The following is a 16,740-nucleotide window of genomic DNA, read 5'->3' on the forward strand; positions in this document are numbered from 1 at the left end:
GGAGGGTAAAAATCGTAGAGGGAGACCAAGAGATGAATACACTAAGCAGATTCAGAAGGATGTAGGTTGCAGTAGGTACTGGGAGATGAAGAAGCTTGCACAGGATAGAGTAGCATGGAGAGCTGCATCAAACCAGTCTCAGGACTGAAGACCACAACAACAACAACAACAACAACAACAACCATGGAAAGTGTCCATATATTGTAATCACAGAAAATGATGGAGCAAAGGACATTTACTACATTATGGAATTTTCGAAGAAGAAAATCAGTTTGTATACCGCCATTCCATTGTATCTGAATGTCGTTGTATCGAAATCCAGCAACAAAAAACCAATTTGCGTAATGGCAAACTGATGACATAGCTATGTTAAAAAACCACTCATTTGTTAAAGAGGCATCCTTAAAGTACCATATTCAGATTCAACAAGAACATGGGGAATAGTGGTGTTCATGAGTTTGTGCAACAGAACTGTGATATCTATTTGATGTTACTGATCATGTATTGTGATTGTTTGGTTGAAGCCAACCAAGTAGCTACCATGTTGGTTTATGTGTTTAGTTATTCTAACTCCGTATTTGGCGACTTTCGTATTTATATTTCCTTTGTTATGAAAATAGGCAATCTAAGGGATATAGTACTTTACAAATCTCTCCAGAAACCATAATTTTTTGTATCCTTTGTTTTGTTAAAGTGTCACGAAGATCGATGTTATAAGGAAAGCAGATACATATTTTTCGCCATACTTCCATACTTGCTTCGATTCAAACATAAAGCTACATCGCAACCTTCACGAAGTACAGCAAATATAAAGCCAGTCAATAATGTCAATTATATTTTTCTAGTACGTAACATGATGGATCATCGTCTTCCCCCCCTCCCCCCTCCCTAAAGTGGAGCTCGGTGAGATGAAGCATTATTGAAACACTTTTGAACGCTCAGATGACGAAAATTCGATGTCAGTATCGTTAATAACGACTTCTTCTAGGCCAAAGATTGAATGTATTTGAAAGTTATGTTGGCCAATCAAGGACGAAAGTAATTTATATTAGTCAGTCAATGTAGTCATTACTTTTTTCTGGTGAATAACATAATGCATTATTTTCCTCCCGTATTAAACGGTGCTTGATTAAGTAAATCGTTACTGTTTTCATAGTTATATTTGCATATTACAAAAATATGCCGCTTTAAAGACCTCTCCCTTCTTGGAGATTATGAATGACAGTGTGATTGAGTGTGACACTTCGAAATAACATTTTGACACTTAACGTGACGGTCCATTGTACCTCTGACCAATTAGGTGCAAAGAACAAGGCTTAGATGGGTTTTATACTGGCAGTGTTGTAGTTTCCTTAAAACTCTATTTTAAATTTGGTGTCAAGACTGAACTTTCGTGCGCAGCTCAGAGATCGAATTTCCGATATTTTGGCGCTCTGTGGGTGCAGAGATAGAACTGCGAGTACAAGATGGCAGTTATGAGACCTGTACTGACTGACTGTTACATTTTTTTATGGTGGTAAAACACTGGACTTCGATTCGGAGTGCAAACTGAGCGTGTGTGTGTGTGTGTGTGTGTGTGTGTGTGTGTGTGTGTGTGTGTGTGTGTGTGTGTGCAGGCATGTGTGGGTGGGTGTGTGGTGGTGGCGTGTGTCTGCACCAACTCCAATTCCACTCCTTTTCCCGCCGCCACCTGCGACTGCACGTGGGCAACCTAAGAGTGTGATGTCACGGGGACGGTGCTGAGGACGGTATATATTGTAAGCTGTGGGCCTGAAACCCCATTACTGATACTATAACCTCATGTTAACAGACTTTCTCAGCAACAAGAAGAATACAAGAGACTGGAAATTGTGAGAAAGCATTGCACTTTCCACTGGAGTTTTTTTTGTAAATTGTTGCATGTACGTGCAACAATTCGTCTTTTCTATGCTTATAAATTTTCCTTAATGTGCAGTGGTACTGTATGGCACTGAGATACTCACTTTACATATGATAAGCGATCACAATAGTGTATCAATTTTGTGCATTCGCTAATAGGTATCAAAGAAGGATGCGATGCTCGACGGTAGATTGGAATTATTGTTTTTTAAAGAGATTGTTTTGGAGCATAGAGGAACTGCCTTTCAGCACTAGCCACGTTGTGCAATCGTTGGTAGAGTGCGGAGAGTTGCCCATGAACTAGAATTTTATCCATAGCAACTGTAGGATGTTCAGTCAAAAGTAGCGATGGATTACCCACAATGAGTACAGTTTGTACAATGATGTTTACGGTGATGCATATTCCAACCACAATTCTAGACTTTGATGCAAATAATAGATGATCGAACGTTCACTCGAGACAGCATAACGAAACTGAAGAGAACTCGGATTTCGCATGACCAAAATTCATGTGAGCATGTGGCTCACAGTGAATATTTGGGCTGAGATAATTTACCATCACTTTCATGGGCCCTACACAATGCCGACTTACTGCACTATTCGACTACATTTTTCCATCTACCTTGTTGGATGATGTAGCACGATAAGTTCGCCCTATAATGTGTCAGTAAAACTAAAACTCTCCACGTCGTTTCGAGGCTAATGACCGACATACCCTAGACGCCTCATAGTCAAATCGATGGACAGGCAAATAACGGGACAGTTCGTATGAGAAGGGCATGGCCGATTTCCTTCCCCACCCTTTCATTATCCGAGATTGTGCTGCGTCTATAATGAACTCGTTGTCGACGGGACGTTAAACTCTCATCTTCCTTTCTACATTCCAAATCGATATATTGGTAGAGGGGAATTTGTCGCATAGAAATCCGCTTGTTGGCCTGTTTATGTGGGGTACTATGAAGATTACAGTGATGCAACACATGTGATATCAGAGGATGGACATACCACACAAAAGCCACTGACTGAAATACTGAACACACAGACACATTTATTTCACCATTCACCATGTGCGTCAGTCTCTATAGCGCCAATATAAACTTTACAATCAAGTTGGAAGTCACAAAAAAATAAAATCGTTCAAATGACTCTGAGCACTATGGGACTCAACTTCTGAGGTCATTAGTCCCCTAGAACTTAGAACTAGTTAAACCTAACTAACCTAAGGACATCACATACATCCATGCCCGAGGCAGGATTCGAACCTGCGACCGTAGCAGTCGGAAGTCACTATAACAAACCACATTTGCAGAGTAGGTAGTGGAGAGACGCTCGTGTTGTTTCTTGAAGCAAAGTGAATCACTTAGGCATCACCATATTTTAACTGTTTTTTAACTTAGACGCTCATCACCGCCAAGAACCACGAATTTCTGGACATGCAATCAGTCTTAAGAAACTATCAGTTTAAGGTCATGCTCCCCATACTAAGCGTTCGACAGTCGTTGTATTTGCGACGATTTTCCAATGATTGCTAGTATTTGGATCACTGATTAGGATTCTGAAACAATCCGATGAAACTTTGATGACGCTGCTCCAGGGATGTAGCCCAAAATCTCCAGTGCTATTCATTTGTGGACAGAAGTTTCCTCTTGAAAAGTCAACAGATTACAACACGCACAATATACAACCACTGTCAGGGTTTCCTTGCTATATTGTTAATACCAGTATGCCGTCACCAAGCTATGTATCTAAAAGTGGAATTACACGAAAATAATAGTCACTTTTACCACCATTGATGATGTGTGGTGTATTTGGAAAACATGGAAGGAAATAAGAGATTGTAAGATGTATAACTGATTTCCTGTATATTCAAATCACTATGTACAAAAATATATACGTATTTACATCACTCTCACACAGATATTTCTTCAGATATGTAAAAAATTATAGACTTTATCCACAGAGATACGTACTGTAGCATGTACAAAAGATAGTAGCTACTCATAGAACATTACATTCCTTGAGGTTGTACAGTGTAAAAGTATCCTCAGTAGTGGTATCCCCCATTTCCAGCTCCAGCTCCAGCTCCAGCGCGCCCCCTGCCGTAGCCGTATCCGCCGGCGGAGTAGGCGGTGAGTCCGGTGTCCTGGTACTCTACGGTGGGCCTGTAGCCGCCCTCGTCCGCCTGGTAGGAGACGATCTGCTTGCGGCCGTCGGGCAGCAGCACGCGGTACTGGCCCTGGGCGCTCTCCCCCTGCCTGGACTCCTCTTGTCCAAAGTCACTCAGCGTCTCGCCGTCCTGCACCGAGTAGCTGAACTCGTAGTTGGCCGGCTCCTGTTAGAGTAACGCATATATACCCTAACTGTTGATTGGAACATAGGGATAAAACAGAAATTCTGCATAAATATCTGAATCTATCAAAGAAACAACTCTAAAACAGCATTTTTTATGTGCAGTCCGTCTTGAAAATTAATTTTCAATTTCAAAATGAATCATAAGTTATGTAGAAGTTAAGATTAAACAGAACTTAGAGCTTCTTGTGATAACATGGCAATCACTTACATCAGGGGTCTCCTAACTACGGCCCGCGGGCCTGCGAGGGCCAGCAAACCGGTGCGCGTTAGCTGGCCGGACATCCCCGGTATCTGGCCCGCCAAATATTTGAGGTGGTACCTATACTGCAAACAACTGAATTTCGAGGCCTATCGCGACCAATACACCGCGACATTGGCTCTGCTTCTCGCTAAAAGACTACATAACTAAACTTATTGTTGCACCGCTTGAAATAACAATGCGTTGGCATACTCTACCCCTGTTACCTCTTGCAGTAATAGTGTTGCTAACAATGATTTTGAGATTTCGTTAACTTTGCAGGACGCTTTCGTGAAGAATGTGCAGTGACATAATTTTTTGTCGGTGAAATTCTCCAGAATAAAATACGCCAGAATTTCGGTCAGGGACGTCCACCAATCAAAATTATGTAATTAAATAAAAATCGTAGTTCGTTTCAGTGCTAGCTATTCCCACAACCTTAGATTTTTGCGATTTCATCTTTCCTTTAGCCTTACATTACGGTGATCGTGGAGTGCTAGGGTGCTTTAATCCCGTTAGGTAGATCTTGGCCCTTATGACTTCATGGAGGAGTCAATGTGACCCGCGAACTAATATGTTTGCAGACCCCTGACAGATCAAATCGAATTGGAACTAAATAGCATGCTATGGCTAGTATCATTAGTGAGATCAGTTACATGAAGTCGAATCAGAATTGAATAGCATGATATTATTAAGTTCTCATTCGATTTCATCTAATCGATCAGTCTGATAGTACTATTCGGTTCTCAACATGGAATAACATTGCAGAGTTATCACATAATTTCGTAATATTATAATTATGGGTCACCATACCCTACTTCCTTAATGTGAAAATTCTCGTTTATCCCTATTTGTACTATTTACATGCATCACCCTCCAACGCATTGTTAAAAAGCTTAAAAATAGTCTGTAAAATTAACTTTCTGGTTCTCTTTATTAAGCATTAGTAACGAACATTAAGAGTTCCGTATTCAGATTGCCTAACGGACGTATGATGTGCACAGTACTCCAAAATATCTAAAGAATCAAAACAGTGAGTGTTGAGTCTATTTCATTAATTGCTATTGACTAGGAGCTTTTAGAAGTAATTGACTTTGTGCATCACAATGACGCTCAAGGGCTTACGATGAAGATTTACGCCTGATTTTGATGCTATTGACTTTTAACTTTGAAAAAACAGTAATTGTGCTTGTCAGAGAAATTATGCTCAGAATGCTTAGTCATCAACGAAAAACGGGTGGTCCTACTCATTAAGCTACTTGGCCAGTTCTGAGGCTAGATTGTGAGTACTACAATATTCATTTTAACCGAATGAAAAAGGTTTTTAGCACATTCAGTGCAACGTTGTGTCATACGAAAACCTAAAACCGTAAGAGAAGTTAATCCAAAATCTTACAGCAAGTGGATCCTCCTGGGCTCCAGCGCGACCGTAGCCATATCCGGGCACTCCATACACTGGAGAAAGGCCGCCAGCGTCACCAGAGGGCGCACCGTACTGAGTGGAGAGCGCGTCACCAGAGTAAGAAGGGGCGCCGTACTGTGTGGACAGACCGAGTCCTCCAAAGCCAGTGGCGCGGCCACCTGCCGAGGGGGCGCCATAGCGAGTGGAGAGACCGCCGCCGAACCTCCTGCCCGCTCCAAACCTGGAGGAGACGCTTCCAAAGCTGGTGGAGACGCGAGCCGCTGGACCCTGGCTGGAAGCGCCTGAGCGACCAAAAGCAGCGCCTGTCAGCGCAGGAGCTCCGTACTGCGAGCTGAGGCCGTTGGCTGCTGGGGCGCCGTACTGAGAGCTGAGGGAGGAGGCCGAGGGAGGTCCGTACTCAGAGCTGGGGGGCAGGTACGACCGGTCAACCGGAGCTTCGGCGACGATCGACAATACAAGCGTACTCAGGAGGACAAGAACCTGTTGAAGGAGAAATACATAATTGAGTTTCAGAAATCTTATCTCGAAGGAGTCTGAAACCTTAACACAGAAACCTACTAAGAACATTGGATCAAGCCTCCTATTCTATACAGGTGAAAATGACTGGGTCATATGCCACTACAACAAGCTTCTGTGTTGATGTAGTGATTTTCACTCCAAAGAGTGATTTGATTAAGCGTTCTACTCTAGTCTATCCTGTGCAAACTGCTTGATCTGCTAGTAACTACTGCAGCCTATAACAATTTCATCCTGCTTACTGCATTCGTCCCTTGTTCTTCCTCTACAATTTTTATCCTTCGCACTTTCATCCACTGCCAAACTGGCTATTCCTTGATGCCTCAGGATGTGTCCTATCAACTGATCTCTCCTTTTAGTCAAGTTGTGCTATTAATTTCTTCTTTCCTTAATTCGGTTCGGTACCACCTCATCAGTTATTCGATATACCCTTCTAATCCTAAACATTCTTCTTTAGCACTACATTTCGAAAGCTTCTGTTCTCTTATTGTCTGATCTTATTATTGTCCACATTTCATTTCCATACAATATTCAATTCCATCGCGCTGATTCTTGCAACATAATGAGAACGTGGACCTCCTCGGAAGGGACGCAATGCACAATGGGCACTTACCGATCATCGATTACAGCGCATACTCCTGATTTTAAAGTGAGTGCCTTCATCACACGGTAAGAAGCATTGAAGAAAAGGCCATGGAAGAAAATCACAGGTGGTATAATGTACACCCTCTGGCACCTTGGAGACAGTCGCACAGAGATTGCAGTTGCGTTAGGCGCAGCTAACATGAAAGCTAGGGATGTGTTTCCAACATGGAAGACCCCCCAGCCATCTCCGTAGGATTGACGTTACAGACTTTAAATGACTTTAACCGTACACATAAATTTTCAGTTATCATGCCCTCTCTACGTACTCACAAAAATTTGTTGTAATCATTAGATGAACCATGTAACATGTTGTCGCCTGAACGCTATAAACATCAAATATTATTAAAAGTTAAATAACAAATAAATAATTAGTTGCACATTTGATTAGTCTTGAGTGCAATACCATCCAATGGAAAATAGGTGATAACTGGATTCTGCTGACTAACAGTCATTTTCATACCTACAGAATGAACAGAAAAAGTACGTTTACGTTTATGTAAAACCATTCCAAGCTTTATTAAAAGCATAATTTTTACTATTAAACATTACTTTACTGTAACGTTTTAATATGTAATAAAATTGCATGCCTTTACCAACCTCTTGGAGCCTTTGACGTAAACTGAACTGAAATTATTCTGTTTGTTCTGTAGATCTGAAGATACTTGCTAGTCAACTGAAACCTTTTATAATCTAGTTGTTGGTTGATTGGGTCGCATTTATAACAGATAATATACATCCCTGTGTGTCGTTCATGTGCGGATGTCAGGTTTCATAAATAAATAAGTGCTTTGATTTCTATACTGCTAAACGCTTAAAGACGTCACGTGGTCACCTGGTCGCCTACTTTCAGTTGGAAGTTGCCTGTCTAATAACTAAGAGAGGCAACAAAATTATGAATTTCGCATTTCATATATTTATTGGCAAAATTTAAAAATTTAAAATGGTGTCATAATCCACTCGTTAAGAAGCATGACTGACTCTGTTCAAACAGCCATGGAAGGCCTAGCGGTATCGACCAAACGCCATTACATCCTCCGCCTAGGCGTCACACTAGATGCTGATGTGGAAGGACATGCGATCTTTGTCAGCGTTCGTGACTTCTAGCTCAAGTAGCTCCTCACTTGGCCTCACAAGGTCTGAGAGGACACCGCCTGCCAACAGCGCTCGGCAGACCTGAACGGTCACCTATCCATGTGCTAGCCAAGCCCGACAGCACATAACTGACGTGATCTGGCGGGAACCGATGTTAGCACTGCGGTAAGGCCGTTGGTCATAAAGAGGTATAATCTTACGTTAAAAGCTTAAGCCTCGAGCGGACGCGCCAATGTGTAAAGTGCGCCAAACACAAATAACACTGTTTTATACCGTTCGCTTGTTCTATAATTGCTTCTGTGCCTTAATTACTGTTTCAGCTAACACATTGATAAGCTGTGTTGTTATATACCTAAGTGACAGTAGTATTACAAAATAAACAGGTGAGAAAAAATTTACTTTCTGTGCAAGAAAAGGAAGCAGATTCCGAGCTAGATGCACAATCCCATAATCAGGCAGTTGTCTACGAAATAATTAGTAACTGAGTATGTGTTCGGCGTACATTTGATGCAGTGCGCTGTTTAATGATAAGAGTGGGTCATTACTGTGCGGTAACACCTCAACCACTTGTATGAACATCAAGAGCTCAGATGGAAACCCAGTTCTAAGCAAAGAAGGGAAAGCAGAAAGGTGGGAGGAGTATATAGAGGGTCTATACAAGGGCGATGTACTTGAGGACAATATTATGGAAATGGAAGAGGATGTAGATGAAGATGAAATGGGAGGTACGATACTGCGTGAAGAGTTTGACAGAGCACTGAAAGACCTGAGTCGAAACAAGGCCCCAGGAGTAGACAACATTCCATTGGAACTATTGACGGCCTTGGGAGAGCCAGACCTGACAAAACTCTACCATCTGGTGAGCAAGATGTATGAAACTGGCGAAATACCCTCAGACTTCAAGAAGAATATAATAATTCCAATCCCAAAGAAAGCAGGTGTTGACAGATGTGAGAATTACCGAACAATCAGTTTAATAAGCCACTGCTGCAAAATACTAACGCGAATTCTTTACAGACGAATGGAAAAACTAGTAGAAGCCGACCTCGGGGAAGATCAGTTTGGATTCCGTAGAAATACTGGAACACGTGAGGCAATACTGACCTTACGACTTATCTTAGAAGAAAGATTAAGGAAAGGCAAACCTACGTTTCTAGCATTTGTAGACATAGAGAAAGCTTTTGACAATGTTGACTGGAATACTCTCTTTCAAATTCTAAAGGTGGCAGGGGTAAAATAAAGGGAGAGAAAGGCTATTTACAACTTGTACAGAAACCAGATGGCAGTTATAAGAGTCGAGGGACATGAAAGGGAAGCAGTGGTTGGGAAGGGAGTAAGACAGGGTTGTAGCCTCTCCCCGATGTTATTCAATCTGTATATTGAGCAAGCAGTAAAGGAAACAAAAGAAAAATTCGGAGTAGGTATTAAAATCCATGGAGAAGAAATAAAAACTTTGAGGTTCGCCGATGACATTGTAATTCTGTCAGAGACAGCAAAGGACTTGGAAGAGCAGTTGAACGGAATGGATGGTGTCTTGAAGGGAGGATATAAGATGAACATCAACAAAAGCAAAACGAGGATAATGGAATGTAGTCGAATTAAGTCGGGTGATGTTGAGGGTATTAGATTAGGAAATGAGACACTTAAAGTAGTAAAGGAGTTTTGCTATTTGGGGAGCAAAATAACTGATGATGGTCGAAGTAGAGAGGATATAAAATGTAGACTGGCAATGGCAAGGAAAGCGTTTCTGAAGAAGAGAAATTTGTTAACATCGAGTATAGATTTAAGTGTCAGGAAGTGTTTTCTGAAAGTATTTGTATGGAGTGTAGCCATGTATGGAAGTGAAACATGGACGATAAATAGTTTGGACAAGACGGGAATAGAAGCTTTCGAAATGTGGTGTTACAGAAGAATGCTGAAGATTAGATGGGTAGATGACATAACTAATGAGGAGGTACTGAATAGGATTGGGGAGAAGAGGAGTTTGTGGCACAACTTGACCAGAAGAAGGGATCGGTTGGTAGGACATGTTCTGAGGCATCAAGGGATCACCAATTTAGTATTGGAGGGCAGCGTGGAGGGTAAAAATCGTAGGGGGAGACCAAGAGATGCATACACTAAGCAGATTCAGAAGGATGTAGGTTGCAGTAGGTACTGGGAGATGAAGAAGCTTGCACAGGATAGAGTAGCATGGAGAGCTGCATCAAACCAGTCTCAGGACTGAAGACCACAACAACGACAACAGCAACAACACCTCAACGCGGCAACAGATACAATGTAACATTATGTTATTATTGTTTATTTAAATAGTGATTCAGCTCATGTTATATAAGTTTAGTTTATCGTTGTTTAGTTAAACTAAAATTATACTGTAATTTTGCTCATACATGCTTATCTTGGTAACATAAAAACAGCTATCCTTTACATGTGTGTGAAGTACTCATCGCGCTCGCTCGTGATATGAAAATCGGCGCGCCTGGTTGAGGATTAACACAAACTCAAACATTGCTCAACTAGTATCTGAAAATAAGACTACGTAGTGACTTCCAAGAAGCTTTTGAGATAATTTCAAATCTTTTCGAAACTTACTCTCAATAACTCCCCCACAAAATAATGGAACTAAAAAGTTTATAGCTTAGTACATTTTCGCTGTTCGAGCGGTAAAATTTCAGCATCAAGCATGGCGTTTTAAATTATTGTTCCAATGTTAGCAACACATTTTTCCGACGGTATACCATTGAATGTACTTGCAAAATTGTAACATCGCACATCATTCAGAAGATATGACATCATAAACATTGACACTCGTGAGAAATTAGCGTTACATAAAAAAGGTCAACTCATTTCAAAATAATCAGACGTGTGATGCTGTTTTATACATGGGAGCTCGATTCCTTAAGGAATAAAGGATGGGGAGTACTGGCTGTGTTCTATTACGTGTACTAAAGCTTTGGCAAGTTTCAAGATTATGAAGTTAACTCATAGGCATCAGGCTTGAGTCATACCTAATAGGAGAAAGGTGTGTCATTAATGCCCTAGGGTACAAAATGAATTTCATGAAAAGAACGCGTACTTTTAAACAGACACTACGTTTTGTACTTATTATTGTTACCACTATTGTTATTGCTAAGTTTGTTAATTAGTTAGTCAGACGTCGTGTACACGGATCTAAGTGTAGCAGCGTGTTAGGTACGCTAGTTTCGTGCGCCACGGCCTTCCTCAGAGGCTGTATTACCTTCATGTTGTGTAGGAGATGGGCGGCTGGAGCAGAGTGAGTCTGCCGAAGAGCTGTCCAGTATATATACCGGAGTTGCACAGCTGGGCGGGTCGCCGCTACGAGAGATTCGGCCCGGCCGCTCCAGTTAGCGGGCTGATGGGCAGGCAGGCAGTTACGTCACCGTCAGAGGCCTTGGTGGCGCCTCGGAAAACCCTTCACGGCCGCACCCTTCCGGCCACTGAGCCGCCTTTCCGAGACAGCCAGTCATCTTGCTCCCCACGGCACGCTTCGCATAACAGCCTGTAATCTCCCGTCTCTTTCATCCATCTTAAAGGCATCGCTGCAGTTTGCAAGGACTTGTCCCGCTAGAGGCGCTTGATCTTTAGATAAGGTGAGATTATACAAGATACGTTGCTATCCCATATCGTGGAGATCCTTGTGGACATCTGTAATAGGACAATTTTTGTCTTTTCGGGTTTCTTATAAACAACCTCAATGACTGGGGCCAGCCTTAAGTTTAATTGACAGGTGAACTAGCTATCATGAAAACGTAAACATAACAACTGTAGTTCTACAGTATATCTCGAAATAATTAGCAACCAGTTCCTTAAAAGAAATTTAATTTCCTTTCTGGTTTCTGACACTTAGTGCCCATCTTCAGAAGGTTATATCCTTCGCACTGACATTCGCTAATAATACGATAGGTATAACCTTCTGAAGACGGGCACTAAGCACCGGAAATGGGTTAAGAATTTAAACCTCGTTTACGTAACTGACTGCTGGTACTTCGATATCTAAAACGTAAAAAAGCAGATCGGAAAATCCACAACTTTCGAGGATGTTTACCTTTTCGACCATTGTGCCAGGTGCTTATTCTGTAAGGCCAAGGATTTTCTTCGTGTTTTTCAGCTTTTGTGCTACCAATGGTTAACCTAAAAGAAAAACATAGCGTATTGTGCTGTTCTTCTACTTTCATTTATCATTTGCATTTTATCAAAGTGGATCGTTATATCATTATTACTTCGTCAAACGATCTATATGACTTAATGCCGACATTACTGTGAATTCTATTCATATTCTGTGTATTGGCATTTAAGGATGAAGGTCAATTTTCTGTATAACTCAGGCTCTCATTACAGAAATGGTAATGCCGGAAATATTGTCAATACCTTTTTCTTGCTACGTACGTTTACGTGTTATTAATTTAACCGGATGCTAAAAACATAAAAACAAAATATACAGTAGTAATTTTAAATAATAATGGAATGAGCTGTCTTTGTTATATTGAGAAATCGATAGTTGACGTGGAACATGAATATGTAGTTACATTTTCTATAGATAAAGAGACGGGAAAGTAAGTAATGATTCCTGAATTATATTTAAATAATTCAAACTAATTAAAATATCGTCTTGTATGAGACAGTAGCTCCCTGAATCGACGTATTTCGACGTGGTTTGATGCAGTTAGCTCAACTGTTTGATTATCCTGTTTAGGTGAAGTGTCTAAATGTATGTGATTAGATGCTTTCCTGCGCATGTGTGATTAACTCAGGGTAATAGCACCCAAATAATATAGTTCCTCGCTGCAGATAGTGGTTCTCTGTTTTCGTCGGTATGCACAGTTTATTAACAGGACCCAAAAAGTAATCATAAGAGTTGAGAAATTTAAGCAATTTATGTTATAACCGAAATTCCACTTTACGTTACATTAGACTCAACTTTTAATAAGTGAAAATTTATTTCGAAGAAATAAAATAATCCCCTCAGAAGAAGTCGATCATACACTGAATGCGTACTTGCTGTCAAATTTTGAATGATGCGATTGGTAGATCCACGAAAATTATGTGTCTGATTTAATATTCGATTTCTCGGGTATTTCTTCATTTGATCTGTGAGTTCTTGTTTCCGATTTATGACAACTGTGAACCATAATTTTTTTGTAACTCTGGAAACTCAAACACATTCTTTCTAAATGTATCTTTGCTTAGAATCTTATCCCCAAAATGAATCTTGGGAGATTGCTTGTGGAATGCTATAGACAGATACATTAATTTGAATTCATTTAATTTATTTGTGGAAGACACTAGGAATATAGTACTAAATAGAATAAAGAAAGTTGGCTATTTTTGTAAACATGTCTGAAAATTCTTTCATTTTTTGTTGGATTTAACGGGATATTAGATATTTTCGGCACATACTCTTTTCTAAAAAGACAATACTCACCATGAGTTAAAAAAGAAATTGTAGAGTCTTGTACTGTAAGGAAGCAGGGGAGAGGATGTCGTTATGGGTGACCGGTATCCTCTTTCTACAATACAAATGCATACATGAATTTGTATGGCTCTTCATTTACATAAACTGGCACATTTAATTATCTTGCATAGAGTCAAGGTTCGTGGTACAAGCTCATCTTGATAGTCCCCTCGCAGGCAAAATCGGTAATCTTGCTAATACATAATTTAGCCTCTAATCTGAGCAAGTCAGTGATTTAGTGAGTCAGTGATCCAGTGACTGAGGCCCTGCAGTCAGCGACGTCGGCATAAATACGTGCTGTCGAGAGGTTGTTGGCGGATTGGTGCCTGTCGGCATGTCTCTGGCTTCTCCAGTGATAGGCAAGCTGGACCCAGCACCTACTATCGATCTTCGCGCTACATCTTTGTCGACCTGTGTTCTGGTACAGCTTACGCCACCAAAGAAATTATAAAGTTGAGAACTCAGTTCTATAGTGTTGTTTGTAGGTCGATGTTGGTTTTCTGGATTTTAATGTGAGTTGTCAATACTTTACTTTGTAATGCACAAATGTCTTAAAATATACACCATAATGAATCCGTTTCAAGTTATTAAAGAAACAAATTGCTTGAACTGTCACATCGATTTTATTCGTGCCTCAGTTCATTGACGTATCCGACACCCCGGCCGTCAGCACTAAGCCGTCCATTTCCTTTTACAAATTGCCCATCTCGACCACATGAGTTTGCGGCCACTGTACAGGGTGCGCTGTTTATCTAGGGCCGTGGTGGTGATTTCGCAATCTGGGTAGCGAGGCGTTGCCGCAGGGAGTTATGAACTGCGACCGGTGAGCATCGCCGTTTTCCTCTATCGATGTGAAGGGGGTCATGTGGCTCGAATCTATGGCAAGGCAGGCTGACCTTGGGTACTGGAAAGTTTACATGTATACAACGTATTTATTAGTGCAGAGTTCACTCAAGTCTTCCGGAACTGATTAATTTGCCGTGTTGTAGCTAGCTACGCATGGTAACTGACTCATGACCGCGCAATTAAGACGCCTTGTTGCTTATTCACCTAGTGTGAATTTTAGCTCCAAGAAACCCACTTCTTGTCTGAAAGGATGGATCAAACTTTTACAAGTGAGCGTAATTGTAATTGTTCCCATCATGTAAGAGCCTCATTGCCGCGCCTGCTTCGTTCCCAGTTCCTTTTTGTAAATTGGATAGAAGCAGAGTTGAGTTGTAAATTTCAGGATATTTAGGTTTCTTAGTCCAGACAGAATTACTGGAATCATTTTTCAATTGTGCCATCCTTTGTGATACCCACAGTGCTTGTGTCCTATAAAGTTACTCAACTCGCTGAGCACTATAACTGCGGCAGTGTTGAATGTAGTGGTTTCCAGGCATAGACGCGCCTCCAGTCCGTTCCTGTGTCATGGACAGTAATGTCAGCGTTGTACGCCGCCTCATGGGACTCTTGGACCGTAGCACCTTTGCTGCTGTGATTCTACACCGACCAGTACCAACTTCGCTGTGGTCACTCCCTCCAAGTTATGTAATTATAATCTCTTAGCTGTTTCACGCATCTGCTGTTTTCCTCATTCTAAACGCCTTACTGGTCAGCGATGGTAATTACAATCTAGCAACTCTTTTATGTAACTGTTGCTTTTATCATTTGAGGGCCTAAGCGAACAGTTATTCATTCCAGTTTGGTATCCCTTGTTTTTAGTTACTCTTATTTTCTCAAGTCGTCGTCCTGTTAGGATCTTTTTATTGTATTTCGTGTTACCAGTCAAATCTTGTAAGAGGAAAATCGTATAATTTGTATTGCGTAGCTTAAACCTCCTGCTTGATTGATTTATCTCTGCCGAACATTCTGGACGCGTCTTGTTAACCGGGACAGGTCTTGTGTGCAGTATACTTCCTTGGTACCTGAAAAAAAGGGATAAAATGACCACAGCGCCATATATTAAATTTTGTTTCCTCACTCATTGAATTCTAGAATTGTAAGGTTAGCTACGGCGTCGGAATTTGTTTCCCGCTGGAGATATAGACGCAGCGCCTAGTTCTGACATTTCATATGTGTGTTTTCTTAATTCGAAAATTGAACGAGAATTACATAAAAAGGGTAGAAGTGCAGTTTACATCTACAACTGCATCTACATGAATAATATGCAAATCACATTTAAGTGCCTGTCAGAGGGTTCATCGAACCACCTTCACAATTCCCTATTATTCCAATCCCGTGTAACGCGCGGAAAGAATGAACACCTATATCTTTCCGTACGAGCTCTGATTTCCCTTATTTTATCGAGGTGATCGTTCCGCCCTATGTAGGTCGGTGTCAACAAAATCTTTTCGCATTCGGAGGAGAAAGTTGGTGATTGGAATTTCGTGAGAAGATTCTGTCGCAACGAAAAACGCCTTTCTTTTAATGATTTCCAGCCCAAATCCTGTATTATTTCTGTGACACTCTCTCCCATATTTCGCGATAATACAAAACGTGCTGCCTTTCATGAACTTTTTGGATGTATTCCGTGAGTCCTACCTGGTAAGGATCCCACACCGGGCAACAGTATTCTAAAAGAGGACGGATAAGCGTAGTGTAGGCAGTCTCCTTAGTGGGTATGTTACATTTTTTAAGTGTCCTGTCAATAAAACGCAGCATTTGGTTAGCCTTCCCCACAACATTTTCTGTGTGTTCTTTCCAATTTAAGTTGTTCGTAATTGTAATACTTAGGTATATAGTTGAATTTACGGCTTTTAGATTAGACTGATTTATCGTGTAACCGAAGTTTGACGAGTTCCTTTTAGCACTCATATGGATGACCTCACACTTTTCGTTTTTTAGGTTCAACTGCCACTTTTCGCATCATTCAGATATTTTTTTCTAAATCGTTTTGCAGTTTGTTTTGATCTTCTGATGACTTTATTAGTCGATACACGATAGCGTCATCAGCAAACAACCGAAGACGGCTGCTCAGATTGTCTCCCAAATCGTTTATATATATATAAGGAACAGCAAAGGGCATATAACACTACCTTGGGGAACGCCTGAAATCATTTCTGTTTTACTCGATGACTTCCCTTCAGTTACTACAAACTGTAACCTCTCTGACAAATCGCAAATCCAGTCACATAACTGAGACGA

At 41.0% G+C, this 16,740-nt stretch overlaps 2 protein-coding genes across 3 annotated transcripts in view; both read right to left on the reverse strand.

Annotated features, from left to right (window-relative positions):
* The window catches only part of LOC126263645 (pro-resilin-like), a 221,864-nt gene that overhangs the window by 164,198 nt on the left and 40,926 nt on the right, over positions 1 to 16,740 (reverse strand). The gene's annotated exons all lie outside the window — the stretch shown is intronic.
* The window catches only part of LOC126263643 (pro-resilin-like), a 76,440-nt gene continuing 63,423 nt past the window's right edge, over positions 3,724 to 16,740 (reverse strand). Inside the window, exon 4 of the mRNA XM_049960736.1 lies at positions 3,724 to 3,922. The gene's annotated coding sequence lies outside the window, so the exon portion shown is untranslated. The remainder of the gene's footprint in view (positions 3,923 to 16,740) is intronic.

Source organism: Schistocerca nitens, chromosome 6 (assembly GCF_023898315.1).
Source record: "Schistocerca nitens isolate TAMUIC-IGC-003100 chromosome 6, iqSchNite1.1, whole genome shotgun sequence".
Lineage (NCBI taxonomy): Eukaryota > Metazoa > Arthropoda > Insecta > Orthoptera > Acrididae > Schistocerca > Schistocerca nitens.